The sequence below is a fragment of the Nelumbo nucifera genome, chromosome 6 (assembly GCF_055504915.1).
Source record: "Nelumbo nucifera cultivar China Antique chromosome 6, China Antique-T2T, whole genome shotgun sequence".
Classification (NCBI taxonomy): Eukaryota; Viridiplantae; Streptophyta; class Magnoliopsida; order Proteales; family Nelumbonaceae; genus Nelumbo; species Nelumbo nucifera.
Window position 1 is genome coordinate 33355903 of NC_142654.1, and position 18207 is coordinate 33374109.

Sequence of the window (18207 nt, forward strand, 5' to 3'; positions counted from 1 at the left end):
AGAGTCTTAGAAAAAAGACAGGTCAGATGTCTCAGTCTGGAGGAAGAGATAAAGAGATTGGGACAATCATAGAAACCAAGATAGCTGTAAAAAGGAAGTCATCCTGATCCAATGACCTCAATCGAGTGCCAAAGTCACAAAGTTATGATCGATATATACCTTGAACGTGTCTTGAGCTCAAATTCTATACAATGACCCCAAACATTCCTTCTCTAGGGCCACGTACAATTTGAAATCTTAATTACACTAGATGTATTTTTTTTCATATAGGTTGAAAAAGCAAAAGGAAAACTCCTAAAGTCTAACAAAGAGTTGCAAAAAGTTATAGGAAGACATGCAACAACTCAATACAATAAATAGTACTTGTTGAGTGAAAGATTTTGGGGGGGGGGGGGGGGGGACTTAGGCAACTAAAATGAGAATAAAAAAATACTTGGTTACAAATACTATTGGGCTAATGTCTAGTTGTTACATTTTTATTAATCTAATACTATAAATAGTTAGAAAATGTCCAAGTTAGATTTCTTTTAATTCACTACTTACTAGTTGATGAGATATTACTTGCTTTGTGTTTGTCTTAGAGGCATTTACATATTGTATATTTGATTTGTCATAATTCTTTTTTTTTGTTATAAGTTTTAATTTAATTTAATTACTATTAGATTCTAAATTTGCACATAAAATACTCTTATTATATTTTTTAATTAATTTGTTTTAGGTTTATATATTTTAATTCATTATAAAATGCCAAAAAATAATAGTAATTTTTTGTATAAAGCAAGTTTTGGGGGTGTAAAAAAAGGATGAATGCACATCTTGCAGGGACTCGTGAAAATATAGCCCCATATAGAAAAGCTCATCCTAAGTTGTTGAAGAAATTAGAGAATTTTTGAAGAAATTCAGAAAGCACAAAAAAAGTTGAGGAAATGGAAAAAGTTCATCAAGTATGTGCTATTTTAAGAGAATCTATTGGTGAGATACCTACAATATTTAATTATAAAATGGCATCAAGAAATACATCCAGTGGAGGTGTACATCAAGAGAAGTATAGAGCCTTATGGACCAGTTTGTAGCTCATGGTCAAAATGCTAGTAGACAGTTTGAGAAACAAACTACATTTAATGTACATTGGAAAAATGAAGAAAGAAATATAGTTCATCGAGAAATTAAAACAATGATATATGAGAATGGATTGCCATTTAATTTGTGTAAATAAAGCACGCCACCGTCTAGAAAGCTCTGATTCATCCTAGTGGCCAGTAACTATTTTACCAAGTGGGTAGATGCAATACCATTGAAAAGGGCAGTGGTTGTGAATGTGTCTAACTTCTCATGCAAGCCCTTGTAAAGCCCTATAGCCAAAGCTTTGGAAGACTAAAGTTCCACCTAAAATGAAATTCTTCCTTTGGCGGATTAATGTCAATGACATTGCAATAAAAAACAATTTGACTTTGAGAGGTATTCAAACCAATAATTGTTGTCCCATGTGTGACAAAGCTGATGAACATGTTGATTGATAACTTGTTTATATCCTATTGTTTTGCTTGTGTGGTGTGGATGGCATCTGCTTTAGCATTTGGTCGGGGTATATTTCAATCCCTGGTAAATTGGGTGCCATCTTGGTTTGAAAATGGCAGTCACATTGATTAGGAGGTGGGTTATTGAATCTCTTTAATGGCTATTACTCTTTGGAGCATCTGGAAAATTTGTAATTATAGGCTATTCAATAATGTCTCTCAAAGATCCTTTGAAGTATTACATAGGAGCTACTACCTATTTGGTGATGTTTGGATGGCTACGAGCTGCCCCTATCCAAAGATTACAAACCCCCTCCTGTTATTAGTGATAGGAAGGGGCCTTTTCTTTCTTTTTGTGATGTTGGTTTTAACCCTTCCAACTATATATTTAGCTTTATTGGGCTATATCGCTTGGGATGCTAGTGGCAAGTTTCTTTCAACAAAAAGTTTTTTGGAACCATTCCTCTGTTTTGGAGGTTGAGCTTCGAATTGTGCAACAAGGTTTGTTTGTAGCCATTTCTCTAGGGATCTCAATGTTGGCGGTCTACTCTAATTCTCCCTAGGTGGTACAGTTGGTGCCAGATTCGTCTCGACTAGAGCATCACCCTCATTTATGTATCATTGCTAATATAAAAAGCTAAGCTAAAGCAACTCTAGAATCCAATATGCGCTCATATCAAGCAAAAATATAATGTATTTGTTTATTCCATTGCAGTCAATATGTCATCCCATCATGGGGAGTTCGCATATAACACTTGGGATTATCAATTGGTTAAGCATTTTGTAGACTCTTGTTATTGTATCGCGTACCCCACAAGTGATCTTTTTTAGATTTATGCCTTAGTATGAAATAAAGCATTTTTACACAAAAAAAGGGCACTCTTAGCCAATGAAAACTAAGATACACCCCTAAGGGCCCATTTAGGAGGACTAAGTTGAAGATTCAACTAATTTGAAGCACTCCAAATAAGCTATTCAAAGTGGAAGAAGTAGACAACCTTTCAAATGACTCAACTAACTACCCATTTGAATAGCCTATCACTTGTATTCAGTGAAAATCTCAAATAATTGCTTTGCAACACTCAAATAAGCTATTCAAATAGGCTGAAGTGGAAAACCCTTCAAATGACTTGATTGACAACCCATTTAGACAATGTATCAAAGTGGAAAAAGTAGACAACCTTTCAAATGACTCAACTAACTACCCATTTGAATAGCCTATCACTTATATTCAGTGAAAATCTCAAATAGTTGCTTTGCAACACTCAAATAAGCTATTCAAATAGGCAGAAGTGGAAAACCCTCCAAATGACTTGATTCACAACCCATTTGGACAATGTATCAATTATATATATTTGGTGAAAGTCTCAAATAACCCAAATCAATTGTCAATCTATTGCTTAAAGGGTTCTTTACTTCAACAAATAACTAAACAACTTAGGCCATATTTGGGTCAACTCTCAATCTTTCTCATTCTTACCTAAGATGATATTCTAAAGTGAACAAGAATGGGTAAAAATGGGTAGAATAAGAAAATATTACTACGAATCAAACATTTTTTTCCTAAAAAATAATTTCTTTTCAAATTGGAAATGCTTTACATTGTTCATTTTTCATTTTTCAAAAAAACTTTGTGTTGATGGTTACAAACTACCAACCCAAGTCTCCAAAACCATTAGTGTAGATGTTTACCTACGGATAATTGACTTAATGTATGTCAGCATAAGTTTCCATGATAATCTACTAGTAAACATCTATGATAGTGGTTTTGTAGACCTAGTTTGATGGTTTATGATTGCTAACAAAGCGTTTCTTTAAAGAACGAAAATGGGATGCCATTAAATGCCACATAAGCTAAATAGTAAATAAACACATTGATGTTGGGGGAAACATTAATATGAAGCTTCCCCCGATGGTTAGCTCTCACACAAAACAAGGCAAACATTTATTTAATAAATGCTTTACCAAAGAGCATTTTAGAATAAATGCCAATATGGTAATGACATGGTGTCATTTTTCAAATAAAAAGCAATAGAACCAAACACCATCTTAGACAATGTTTGGTATGGATGCATTATGTGTCTCTTGCTTTTATGGTTTGGAAATTAAAAAAAAATGCTGTAGGCACGAAATGCGATGCAACAATATTTGTTGTTTTAATACACACCAATGCCATTACGTGCCACCTTGATGAAATGGAAACATCAATATGGCATTTCTTCTAAAAATGAGTTTCACATAATCCATGACAAGAAAATGTATAAAACATTACAAAACGTTTGTACTTGATCAACCTATGAAACAATATGTAAGTATCATTAATACATAATCATAACAAACGCAACACCACCAAACACCAAAAACAAAAAAAAAACACCAAACCCCCACTTAGAGTCTTAAACTTAGCCAAACCATCCCAAATGGGCTCTAAACATATAAACAATCTTTATTTTATGAAGACCAACCACTAAATGCAATGCTGTCATTTATAAGAATTCAAATTTTCTCCCATGGAGCACACCTCATACCAACCTCCCATTGATCCATGTATTGAGAATATATTTGTACTTGATTTTATATATGTTTGGTATTATTGGTATTTATTGGGGGTGTTTTTTCAACAAACGTTTATTAGAAAAACAGTTACTAAGTTTTTCTTGCTCATTTGTTTGGTTGGGCCTTTTTTTGGGCATTTCAAAAAACAATCCATAAAGTTGTTTTACAACTAAGCAAAAATAAATGTTTCCTCATAGTTGGCTTTTTGGTGGTGTTTTTTAAGAAACAACCATATGGGTGGTTCAGTGTGACACTATCAGTTTATATTCAGGAACCATTGAGTCGCTCCAATGGCCCAAATTGCCCATGCTTGCACACAATAGCTGATTTTGAGAACCGACAGTAAATCTTGGGTGCAAACCACATCCAACAGTCAAAATATGTGGTATAGATTCTCAAAGTGTAATTGATATATAATTATGTATGTTATATGTGGATTATCCTTTTTTTATCCTAACCTCATATCAGCCATGGTCCTAATTACTTGGAGTCTACCAACCACTATCAATTTGAACAATTTCCTTGATAAATTAGTATAAAATTGCTTTGTTTGTAGAATTCGACGAATTATGTATGAAAATTATCTCCCTAATCATAACTCAAATAGTGACTAAACAATAATCACTCTTATATATCGCAAATCGGGTCTAAATTTCTTAACATAGCCCATTTCAGCAAACTATTGAACATATACGACACATGACACACTCCATTGTTCAAATCACATCAATTCAATGTATAATATTCTTTATTTTTTTAAACATATAGTGTCTTCATGCCTTTTAAATGGAAGTAATAATATTACTGCCCTTAATGAGATTATGCTATGCAACACTGAATTTATAATGTATTTCACATTTTTTCTCTTTGATCTTAGGAAATGAGAGGATTTTATACTTGTCAAGTACAATAACCTAATTTTGATAACTTGAAGGCAAAATGTATAAAGGTTGAAGGTCATATTACTAGTGAAAATAACAAACAATGAAAATCTTCCTAAAGTGTACTTGTTATAAAATTAGGTTAATGGGGAATAAAGACAAACAAAAAGATGAAAGCTTTAACTAAATGTTACTTATAATAAGTGAATAAATTTGAAAAAGAAATATGAAACAGATAAAAATGGTGCAAACCACATAAAAAATATGAAAATATGGAAGAGTGGTAAATATGAAATGATGAAACTATATATAAATGCATTTAGAAAACTTAACAATAGTCTTGACAAGTATGAGGTAATGATGCCAAAGAGATAGGGTGTATGGCATAACAAACTAGAGGACTAATCCATCTCAAGTTTTCAACATAAGATGACTTATGATTATACTCAGTATAAACAGTTCAGTACAAAACAAATATAATAAATACTATAAACAACACTAAGAAACAGAAGATATATTGTAAATTAAAATTTGATGACAATTCTATCTAATATGGCCAAATTTCAGAAAATCATGTGTCCTCTGACCTTATCTTCAAAATGATGAAAATGAACAATTTTTAAAGATTTGAAAATTCTAAAATATTAGCATGACAAAGTAATCAATGAATATTAGTAGGTTGATAATACTTTTTTCTTCGAATTGTAACACTCAATAGCATGACAAAGTCATCCCAAAATAATCATAGTTAACAAACAACCTTAGGTCACTTGTCAATGTTGATGTTAGTGAGACTTATACCAATTCTTATTTTTATATTTATCTTTTTTTTTCCCTTGATCATTAATTTCTTAGATTTGTACAATAATGCATTCAATTGTCTTCTTTTTCACAATATAATTTATTTGGCTCAATAAGGTTCAAGATCTTATATTTCTTAACTCGTAGCTATAAATGCCAAATTTAAACCAAACAATAAGACTTAACCCTATAATTTATGCCTTACAACAAAGTTATTTAACTTGTCGGTCTTTCCTATAGGACATTGTATTTGGTAAACAAAGTATTTGTAATACATGTCATGAGTCATTACTATCTATTTATATAGTAAAGAGAAAGATATTAGACATGCATATCTAATAAGATCAAATCACACGATACCTTTTATAGTAATATAAAACATTCAAGATAATGAGTTAAAAATAGAAGATCACTACGTTTGAACAAACAAATTAAACCCTTCAATGGATGTAAGATGCAAAAGTAATAGGAGCATGAGAGTTTTGAATCAAGGATCTCTCAATACTAACAATGTGGTGATTCTTGCGCTCCGATACTCCATTATGTTAAGGAGTATCAGGATAAGATCTTTGGGATTGAATACTGATGATGCACAATCCAGCCGATCTTAGCTGTCAACGATCTTGCCTCTGAACTGAGTGGCAGGGACTTGAAACGGAAGGAGAAGAGGAGCTCCGGGGAGAACCCGGCGTAAGGGCTCCGAAGCTCAAGTTAGAGTCTTTCAAAGGCAAGATAGACCAGATAGCGCAAAAGTTAGCATACCTCGTTCCTGGGGGGTAGGAGCCTTTTATAACCACCTCGCGCACTCACTTCCAGGCTTCCGTCAGATCGGGCATGATTACTTCTGAACCCCTGCCAGTTCGGATGTCATTTCCTCTGGCCGGACAGAACCGCCACTACTCCTTTTGTCGGAGCCGTCTCTGCGGCTAGTGACGACGGTTGCAGGTGGCGGTAGCAGGAGGCCGTTTGAAGTGCGGCTGTCAGGCGTCAGATCCCAAATCAGTCAGGTGCGTCGCCCTTGGATACGGACGTCCTCGGTGTCGGGTACGTTTGGTCAACTTGATGTTTCGGAAGCGAAGTGTTGGAGTGGCGAGCGAGGTGTCTTGAGTTCGGTTTGGAGTGTTATGAGCTGCCATGGGCCAGCTCGGGTCAGCTTTGTGAGGCTTGGGGCCCAGTATAGTTTGTGCTCCTTGCAGGGAGCTCGGGTTCTCAGTAGGGAGCTCGCTCTTAATAGGGAGCTCGGACTCCCAGTAGGGAGCTTGCTCTTAATAGGGAGCTTGGAGTCAGTAGGGAGCTCGGGCTCCCAGTAGGGAGCTCGGGTTCTTATTTAGGGAGCTCGGACCCTTAATAGGGAGCTCGCTCTTAACAGGGAGCTCGGGCTCCTAGTAGGGAGCTCGGACTCTTGGTAGGGAGCTCGGACTTAGTAGAGCGGTCTGGAGTTCGGGCTCGGTAGTGAGCTTGGACTTTCTTCCGATGTTCGCTTCGGGCGCTCTACTGTCCCGAGTTGCTTGCCTTTGCCACGTGTCGGGTGATTGCGAAGTCGGGCCAAATTTCCCTTCATCAATTGCCCCCCACTCCCTGCGACAAGGGTCCTGTCTTGGCGTGGGGAGTTCGTAAGGTAGCAGGAGGGTTTTGGTCCGTGCTGAGGGCGCTCGATTTAATTTGACTTTCAAAAAAGGGCGCGCGTTTGGGAGATGTGACGGCAGTCGTTCGAGAGTTGGGCTGCATACGCTTTTATTGCGAGGAGACGTGCGCCGACACCCCGTCAGTTTCGAGAAGGTGCGTGCTGACTCCCGTCCTCTGACAAGACGTGCGCGATGCTTCGTCAATTTCGGAAAGACGTGCGCTGATTGGTCTCGGAAGACGTGCGGTTTAGCGCGGCTGTGGGCCGTTGGATTGGCTTCGATCTGGGCCGTCGCTTTCCGGCCGCTGTGGATATAAATAGCGCGCGGGGGGGGGGGCGTCCTTGCTACTGTTGTACATCTTGAGCTCGCGCCTAAGTTTCAGTCCGCGGAGGATGGCTCTGTTCATTACTTCTGTTTGGCCATTTGCCTGCGGGTGTGCGACCGACGTGAAGTTCTGACTAATTCCCATACTTTGGCACCATTCTTGGAACTTGATATATTCGAACTGTTTGCCGTTGTCAGAGATCAGTACCCGAGGTAGCCCGAAGCGACATACAATGTTCTTCCAAAAGAAGTTCTGTATGTTTCGGGCTGTAACTATTGCCAGGGGTTCAGCTTCTATCCACTTTGTGAAGTAATCTACTGCCACCACTAGGAATTTTCTCCCGCTTGTCGCTGGTGGGAATGGCCCCAGGAGGTCGATGCCCCATTGGGCGAAGGGCCATGGGCTGGTGAGGTATTTGAGGTCGGCAGCAGGTTGATGGTGGATGCTGGCATGCTTCTGACACTTGTCGCATTTTCTAACGAACTCGATTGCCTCTGTCTTCATTGTCGGCCAGTAGTATCCTTGTCGAAGTGCCATTTGGGCGAGGGCTCTGCCCCCAGGTGTCCGCCGCACAAGCCTTCATGGATGTCGCGGAGTACCAGCTCGGCTTCGGCTGGGCGCAAGCATCGCAGATAGGGGAGTGTGTAGGATCGTCGGTACAACCGTTCGTCTATCATGACGTATTTGGCAGCCTGGCGCTGCACCCTCTTGGCTGCGTTGCGGTCCGCGGGGAGGGTTCCGTCTAACAGGAAGCTCGCGAGTGGGTCGATCCAGCTCGGCTCTGCTTCGGTGACGGGAGCGACCTCTTCTGCCCCACCGAGAATGCTGGGCCGAGGTAAGTCCTCTATGTACACGGTTCTCCTGGCGTTGTGGCTCGTGCTAGCCAGTCGGGACAGGGCGTCGGCCTCAGCGTTCTCTGACCTCGGGATTTGCTTGATGAAGTGTGACTGGAAGTTGAGCAGAGCCTCCTTTACCTTTGCCAAATATGCAATCATTGTGAGCTCGCGCGCTTCGTATTCCCCTGTAACTTGGTTGACCACGAGCTGGGAATCACTACAGATAACCATTTGCTTTGCTCCGACCTTGTGCGCTAGGTTTAGCCTGGCTATCAGTGCCTCGTATTCCGCCTCGTTGTTGGACGCCACGAACTCAAAGCGTAGTGCGTATTCCAGTTTTGTTCCGCTCGGGCCACGTAGCACTATTCCAGCCCCGCTGCCTTGTTGGTTCGAGGAGCCATCTATGTGAAGGATCCAGGGCTCCTTATCCCAGTTCGCGCTTGGTCTAACCAGGAGGGATGCCACACTGGCTGCTACTTCACGGGGTTCAGACTCGTTTGGCTTGGGAGCTCCGAGTTCGCCCGAACTGGGGATCTCGGGCTCGACCGGCTCGGGGGCTTCGAGGCTAAACGTGCATTCTGCGATAAAATCTGCCAAGGCTTGGGCCTTAATGGTAGTTCTTGGCTTGTACTGGAGATCATACTCGCTGAGTTCGATGGCCCACTTCGTCAGCCGGCCGGAAACCTCGGGTTTGAGTAAAACTTGTCTCAGAGGTTTGTCGGTCAGGACGATGACGGTGTGAGCCTGGAAGTACGGGCGGAGTTTCCATGCTACTACCACCAGTGCATACGCTAGCTTTTCTATCTGCGGGTACCTTGTCTCTGCTCCCTGCAAGATTTTACTAACATAATATATGGGTCGTTGGACCCGGTCTGCTTCCTTTACTAGTACCGAACTGACCACCTCGTCGCTAGCCAAGAGGTACAGTTCTAAGACTTCGCCTTCCTCGGGCCTAGCTAAGGTTGGCACACTGGCGAGGTAGCCTTTTAGCTCGTCAAACGCGAGCTGACAGTCTTGGGTCCATTCGAACCCTTTGCCTTTGATTGCTTTGAAGAAGGGTAGGCAACGATCTGCCGACTTGGACATGAAGCGGCTTAGAGCGGCTATGCGGCCGTTTAGCCTCTGGACTTCTTTTATTTTCCGAGGTGGTCTCATATTTAGGATGACTTTTATTTTGTCCTGGTTGGCCTCGATACCGCGTCGATTGACAACGTAGCCCAGGAATTTGCCCGAGGTGGCGCCAAAGACACATTTGTTGGGGTTCAATTTCATGTTATACTGACACAGGATTTGGAAGACAGAATCTAAGTCTTGTATTAATTCTTGTGAAAACTGTGTTTTGACGACCATGTCGTCTACATAGCACTCTATCTTTTTGCCGATCAGGGGCCGAAACAGCCTATTTACAAGTCTTCGAAAGGTCACCCCGGCATTTTTTAACCCGAAGGGCATGACCTTGTAACAGTATAGACCGAACTCGGTTATGAAGCTGGTTTTTTCCTCGTCGGATTGGTCCATCCGGATTTGGTTGTAGCCTGAGTAGGCATCCAAGAAGCTTAGCAATTCATGTCCCGAGGTTGCGTCCACTAGGCGGTCGATCCTAGGAAGGGGGAAGCAGTCTTTCGGGCAAGCTCGGTTCAGGTCGGTGTAGTCGACGCACATGCGCCACTTGTCGTTCGCCTTTTTCACCAGCACAGGGTTGGCCACCCAGCTCGGGTAATGGACTTCCCTTATGAAGTCTGCCGCGAGGAGCTTCTCAACTTCCTCGTCGACCGCTTTCCAGCGCTCTGGGGCTAAGTTCCGTTTCTTCTGTCTAACGGGTCTGATTAAAGGGTCAGTGTTAAGTCTGTGAGTTATAAGACCAGGGTCAATAACGGGCATATCGGCCGCGGACCATGCAAAAATATCTAAATTTTGGAGTAAAAAACTTACCAGTTCGGCCCGTAGGGGTTCTTTGACAGAAGCACCAATCTGGAGTGCGCGAGCTGGGTCCGTAGGCGAGGTCGGGATCGCGACTGTTTCTTCTGTGGGCGAGGCTCGTTCTTCGCCTTGCTCCGCGGGCCGCTCCAGATCGAGGTCGCCGGCCGCCTTGGTCTTTCCCTTCAGGGCGGCAACGTAGCACTTGCGGGACTCGAGCTGGTCGCCCCGCGCTACCCCCACACCGAAGTCCGTAGGGAACTTCATGGCCAAATAGTAGGTGGAGACCACTGCCCGCAGGATATGCGTGATTGGCCGCCCTATTATGGCATTGTATGGGGAGGGGGTCGCGACCACCAGGAAGTCGTGATTGAGTCTGACCGCACAAGGCCACGTGCCGACTTCCACGGGTACCATTATTTTTCCAAGGGGCCTGACTTCCTCTCCGCTGAAGCCCACTAGGGGAGTGCTTGCGGGCTTTAGTTCGCTCCTTGGCAGCTGTAGCCGATCAAACGCCGATTTGAAGAGGATGTCCGTCGAGCTGCCCGAATCTACGAGCACGCGCCTAACCTCGAAGTCGCTGATCCTTAGTTTAATGACAAGCGCGTCATCGTGAGGGTAGCGAACTCCTCGCGCGTCGTCTTCTGTGAAGAGGATTGGCTCTTCGGTCTTTGGCCTTTTCGGAGGGTTCCGCTCCTCGAGGACCGCTTCGCGAACTGAAGTCCGGGCTGCCGCCGATGTGCACCCCGCTACCATCGAACCTCCCACAATTACATGGATGGTTCCCCGAATTGGCCTCTCTGCCGGAGGCTGTCGCTGCATTGGTTCGGCAGGCCTGCTGCTAGTCTCGGGGGCGTCCTTTTCGTGCTCGCCTGGCCGATCCGCTTTATTGCCATTATTGTTGTGCTGTACAAAGTTCCTTAAGTATCCGCGACGGATGAGCCCCTCTATTTCGTCTCGGAGGTTATTGCACTGCTCGGTACTGTGACCATGGTCCCTATGGAAACTACAATACAAATTCTTGTTTCTTTCGTTCGAATTTCCCTTTAGGCGAGGTGGCCATTTCACGTACGGGGCGTCCTTAATCGTCATTAAGATCTCGGTCCGCCTCGTGTTCAGTGGCGTGTAATCCGTCCGAACTAGCAGGGGAGTTCGGAACGACTGGTTCGGTTTCAGGTCCCGGGCCGGGTTTTTTCGATCAGTTGAGTTAGAGGGCTCGCCATCCCTCTTTCTTTTCTCGTTCCCGCCCTCGGTTCGCTGGTTGATTTCCTCCTCCGTTCTCATGAACTTGTCCACGAGCTTGAGGAACTCGGCCACGGTCGTGGGCTGGTTGGCTACCATATGCCATTTGAACTCCTTGTGCGTCACCCCTCTTTTTGCTGCGGCGAGCTGCACCGCGGGGTCTAACCGCGGTATCTGTAAGCATGCTTCCTTGAATCGTTTGATGTAGCCCCGTATGGGTTCTCCTTCCCTTTGGACTACCCCGAAGATGCTTTCCTCTGCTCTCGGGCACCGTTTGCTGGTGACAAAGTGTGCAGTGAAGACCTGCACGAACTGAGCCCAACACTTTATCGACCCGGGGGCCAGGTTCCTGTACCAAGTGCGGGCTACCCCCTTGAGGGTGGTGGTGAAAGCCACGCACATGCATGATTCGCTGGCTCTGGCGAGGTGCATTTGGGACTGGAAAGCGTCAACGTGGTCGTTGGGATCGAAGGACCCGTCATACTTGTCTAGAGGCGGGAACTTGAAATCTCTGGGCTGGGGGACTACCAGGAGTTCTGACGCGAGGGGGGAAGGAACTGAGAGAATCGGGGCAACTCCTACCTCGTCCGAGCTCGTCTCGCCTTTGCCTCTGAGATCTGAAAGGACGCGGGTGGTGGTTCGTCGACCTCGATGGCGCCTTCGCTGCTGAGTGGGCCGTGTACTGGCGCTGCTGGCCTCCGTGTTGCCGAGCTCGATGGGCTCGGAGTGCTGGTAGTCCGCTGCTGCCAGTGCGCCAAATCGGTTTTCCGTGAGTGGGAACTCCGGTTTGGAGCCCCGAGGTGCCGATCTCGCGGGCGAGGTTCCTGACCCGCCTGCGAGCTGCGAGGCGGGGATGACTTTTCTCTCTCTCCGACCTGGGGACGAGGCCTGGCTGTTTGGGGGGATCTGGGGCCTGGAGGCCTTTCCTTGGTGGAAGCGTCCATCCTGCAGAGAGGCCTTGACCGGCTTCGGAGCAGGGTGGCGAGGTGGAAGTAATGGTTGGTTCGGTGGCAGTTGGGGGAACTGCTGTTGATAGTGATATTGGGAGAGGTTGTGCAACACTTGGTGCTGGTGAAGCTGGTGTTGCTGGAATTGTTGCATCTGGGCTTGCATTGCCCGCATGCACTGCATTAGGTCGTCCAACCGATTTTGGCTAGCTGCCAGGGGGATGGCGGTTGGTTCAGTGAGGGTAGTTTCGATGGGGAGAGGAAAGGGGATGTTTTGTGGCAGGTAGGTTTGCAGGCGCCACTGCTTGTGGCGTATTCAGATTGGGAATTCCGTCCACCGAGAGGGGGATGGTGAACTGTCCAACACACACCATGGGAACTTGAGGCTGTTCCCCGGTGGTGTTTGTCTCTGTGCCGCGTCCGGCGTTGCTGGAGGAGGCCATGAGTATTGAGTTGTTCAAAGGAGAAGAAAGGGGTATGAAAGTTTTGGAGGGAGGCCTTTTGAAGCGTTCCCACAGACGGCGCCAATTGATGATGCACAATCCAGCCGATCTTAGCTGTTAACGATCTTGCCTCTGAACTGAGTGGCAGGGACCTGAAACGGAAGGAGAAGAGGAGCTCCGGGGAGAACCTGGCGTAAGGGCTCCGAAGCTCAAGTTAGAGTCTTTCAAAGGCAAGATAGACCAGATAGCGCAAAAGTTAGCATACCTCGTTCCTGGGGGGTAGGAGCCTTTTATAACCACCTCGCGCACTCACTTCCAGGCTTCCGTCAGATCGGGCATGATTACTTCTGAACCCCTGCCAGTTCGGATGTCATTTCCTCTGGCCGGACAGAACCGCCACTGCTCCTTTTGTTGGAGCCGTCTCTGCGGCTAGTGACGACGGTTGCAGGAGGCCGTTTGAAGTGCGGTTGTCAGGCGTCAGATCCCAAATCAGTCAGGTGCGTCGCCCTTGGATACGGACGTCCTCGGTGTCGGGTACGTTTGGTCAGCCTGATGTTTCGGAAGCGAAGTGTTGGAGTGGCGAGCGAGGTGTCTTGAGTTCGGTTTGGAGTGTTCCGAGCTGCCATGGGCCAGCTCGGGTCAGCTTTGTGAGGCTTGGGGCCCAATATAGTTCGTGCTCCTTGCAGGGAGCTCGGGTTCTCAGTAGGGAGCTCGCTCTTAATAGGGAGCTCGGACTCCCAGTAGGGAGCTTGCTCTTAATAGGGAGCTCGGACTCAGTAGGGAGCTCGGGCTCCCAGTAGGGAGCTCGGGTTCTTATTTAGGGAGCTCGGACCCTTAACAGGGAGCTCGCTCTTAACAGGGAGCTCGGGCTCCTAGTAGGGAGCTCGGACTCTTGGTAAGGAGCTCGGTCTCAGTAGAGCGGTCTGGAGTTCGGGCTCGGTAGTGAGCTTGGACTTGCTTCCGATGTTCGCTTCGGGCGCTCTACTGTCCCGAGTTGCTTGCCTTTGCCACGTGTCGGGTGATTGCGAAGTCGGGCCAAATTTCGCTTCATCAAATACCATGTTGTTTAAGACATGTTTGAAACTCACCATCCTCACCATTATAATACTCTCCCCCTGAATTTGACCTCAAAATGCTTATAGTACTTTTAAATTAGAGCATTACCATAGCATGAAAGTTCTTAAACATGGATAAAGCTTCTTTTTTTTTCCGAAGGAAATAAACCCATGTGTATCGAGTACATTCTTCAATGAATAACACAAAATACTTATAGCTCAAGCATGAAATAACTGGAGACGACCACACATCACTATGAATGAGGTAAAAAGGTGTATATGCATGTTCAGTAGAAGATGAAAAAGGTAAAACATGACTTTTACTATAAGAACAAATTAAATTGGATTTATCAACATCCTTAAATGAAATTAGTCATAGGCAAACAATTAAAATAAAATAAATAATCCAAATTTTTTGCATGAGTGTGACCCAAATGTCTGTGCCATAAGTGCCACACTTTATTACAGGAGGAAATAGAAAAACTAAGAGTAATAGACAACAAACAGGAATCCGATAAAGCTCTCTTATTGTCAAACTTAGAGCAAATAACCTTTTAAGTCTACACCCCTCTCCCTTAAGTTCCCTAGTGTATTGGTCCTAGATAAAACAATCAACACAAGTAAATAAGACATTATTACCATCATCAACAAGTTGCTCAACAAATATAAGATTAGTAGTCAATTTAGGTACAAAGAAGGTTTTGGGAAGATTAAAGGGTTTGGACTTGGAAGTGGAAAAAAATAAATCATCACAACTAGATACAGCTAAAGAATCACCATTAACAGTAATAATATAGTTGACAGAGGTGTAAGGTTTAGGAGATTGACCAAGGAGGCCCCAATCATGTGATTTGAGGCTCCATAATCAATAATCCACATGTGAGAAGGAGATGAACACAAATAAGTAGATTTACCAATTAGTCCAAGAGCAGAAAAAACAAAGGAAATAACTAAAGACATGAGCTCACGAATCTTTTTTTTTTTTCAGTTAAATTTCCCTGTGCATTTGAATTGTGAGCTGATGATGAGGTGATAGTATCAGTAGAAACAGGTTCAGTCGAGGCCTGGTAAGCCTTATGTTGTTCTTTCTTAGGAGGCCTACTTGGAAATTCTACTATAATGTGTCCCTGCTGTTTGTAATAGGTACAAAAGTTTTTCTTTTATAGTGGGATGCCACATGATCATATTCTTTGCATTCATAACACTGCATTTTCGAGAAGTTTTTCTTACCTTTCTGTTTGGTAACCAAAAACACTGTATCAATCCCATGTTCCCTTTTCTAATCAAGTGCATACAAGGTAAGAAGTCAGGTTCCTCCCTTAACAACTCTCCAAGAATTGCATCAAAATCAAGTATTGGCTCTCTACTAAGTATAATAGAGCGTAGAATCTCATAATCGGGTTCGATGTACATCAAAAAGTGCATGGCATTTCTCTTGATGAGATATTTCTTCATAGTCTTTACACAACAATCTGTAGACAAATCCCCAAAATGTGTCAGTTCGTATTCAGTCCAAAGATTCACAAACCCTGCATAGTGTTCCTTAACTCACTTCTCCCATTGGATATAGGAGAAGATATCAATTTCAATTTGATACTGCCTAGACATATTCGATTGCTGATATACCTTTTCAAAATACTCGAACATGTCATGGGCTGATTTGATACCTCTCTCTTCGGAATATTGACATCCATGGAAATAGAGCCAAGTAACCATGAAGTAACCTGAGCATTCTTAGTTCTCCACTGTTTCAGCCCTTTAACATCACTTGCGTTAGGCATGAAAGTGGAACCATCAATATAACCCCACATACATTTTCCTTCAACAAAGTACTGGAAATGAACTTCTAGATAACATAGTTGCTTCCATCGAACTTAACAAAAATAATTTCATTCTTTTCCAAAGCCATGTCGAAAAAAATACGAAATAAAAATTGATAGAAGCAGGCAAGATAAGCAATAATCAAATTTAAGAGAGTCTAAAATTAAGAAAAGTAACCTCTTATAGTCACAAGAAATTGTCCAAGATCCAACAATAGGAGGAAACTAGACACAGTCCAGAAAAAGAAAGTTTCGATACGGCCGCCCAAAGGAGATGTATAAATCTCTCTCAAAGCTTCTCGAATCTCAATAAAAATTTCATAATATGATGAGGAGGGTTGGGCAACACTTCCTTTCAAATCTTACTACAAACTGATGTCATATGAGAGAGATCTAATGAAATCTCTCTTACTAGATGCACAAAACACAGAGAAATGGTCCATATAAAGATCAAAATAGTCCATAACCAATCGACAATGATAATAGCCCTCAAAATGATTCAGGAAATAAGAGAAATGGATAAGAGAGCAGCCTGCTCTAATCGCATGTAAGTTCATGAGAAGATGGAAGAGCTAGAAGAGAAACACAAGTCCAGATCTGTTAGGGTTGATCAATCTAATCAAACCAACCCGGAAAATATGTATTTATATTAAACTCAAGTGAATGGATAAGATTGTCCTTGTAGAGAAAATAAAAGAGTTGTGCACTAATGTATACACTTATTACATTACAGGAAAGAACAATAAAATACAATAGAATTACAAAACTACCATTTATTTTCTCTATAGTAATAAAAGATAAAAAGTCATCAAGAACATTAGAATAGCAATGATCATGAGGTAAATACACAGCTGTAGATGAAGAAGATGATGCTTGTTTTACTGATGAGAACATGAACAAGAGAGAAACATGAGAAATTAAGCATGGACTGAAATACCAAACACGAGAAGTCATAGCCTCTGAAAACATCCAAAAAATTTGGAAAATGAAGCTCAACGTTTAGAGGAAGGGGACGACAAACATATCGTTCAAATTAGTAAGAAACAATAACAAAAGCTTGCAGGGGGTTAACGACGTATGAAGCACATTGCGGGGTGTTACAAAGCTGCCAGAAAAATGGCTGAGTGGTTAGTATGAAGCACCTTGCCGGCGTCATGGTGGAGGATTGATAGTGTCAATGGCGAACTTACTGGCATGCACAGCCTCCGGTCAGTGCGAGAAGAGCACTCTCTCTGCAACTAGACTGTCAGTGGCTATCCTCTCTTGATGGGGTTCGCCACAGGTTGTCTTTCTTGTAGAATGGTTGATCCGCAATGCATCGGATCGGATGCCTCAAAGTGCCACACCAACTTACACGTCAGCACCACATCAGCTATGCATTTCACGAAACGTCTAACCATCGGGGGAAGTGATAATTTAACGCTTCCCCCCCAATGTCTCATTTCACGAAAATTGATGAAAAAACATTTATTAGTGTTTTCTTAATAAAATATCACACCAAACATTGATTTTAAACCCAATAAACATTTATCAACCCAAACGCTAAGAGATCGCAGAATGTATTAAAAAAATGCCTAGGAGACCAAGTCACCAAACAGCCTCTTCGTCATTGATGGAAAGACGATGGGAAAAACTTTCGCCAATGAGTTAGGGCTATTATTGACTATATGCCATAATGCTAGCTAGTGACTATCCATCCATTGGACAAAAGCTTGACCTGAGCACCTTTTATTTATTTATTTTAATAGGGAGACCTGAACCCCTCTTGCTCCGCGCATCATTGTTATCTCTGTTTATATATTTATAATTTAATATTTCAAAAGAATAGAATTTTGGATCTATATATACTATACAATATACATTGAATGCTTCCTTAGTCAAAAGCTCTCGTACCCCTGATTCATGGTCTGATTTCTTAACTCGTAAGCATATACAGAAATAGTAAACATGTTCGTGTATATTTGGAGTTTAGCTCGAGTGGCTGGTCCTTACATCTGGGAGGCTTTTTTGACGTTAGATTAGAATCAACCTTTACAATATTCTTTAATAACCTGACATCAATTTTAATCTAAGTTAATTTCATGCTCTTGACCATGTTAATGAAATTAATGTATGCAGTCACTGCCCGTACATTTTCCACGGCTGACTTGGAGTATTGTCGTTAATTACATCTATATATGTTTAGCCATATTAAATAAAAACAATATTCCTGTTCAACGGCAAAAGATGCATGGTTGGAGCC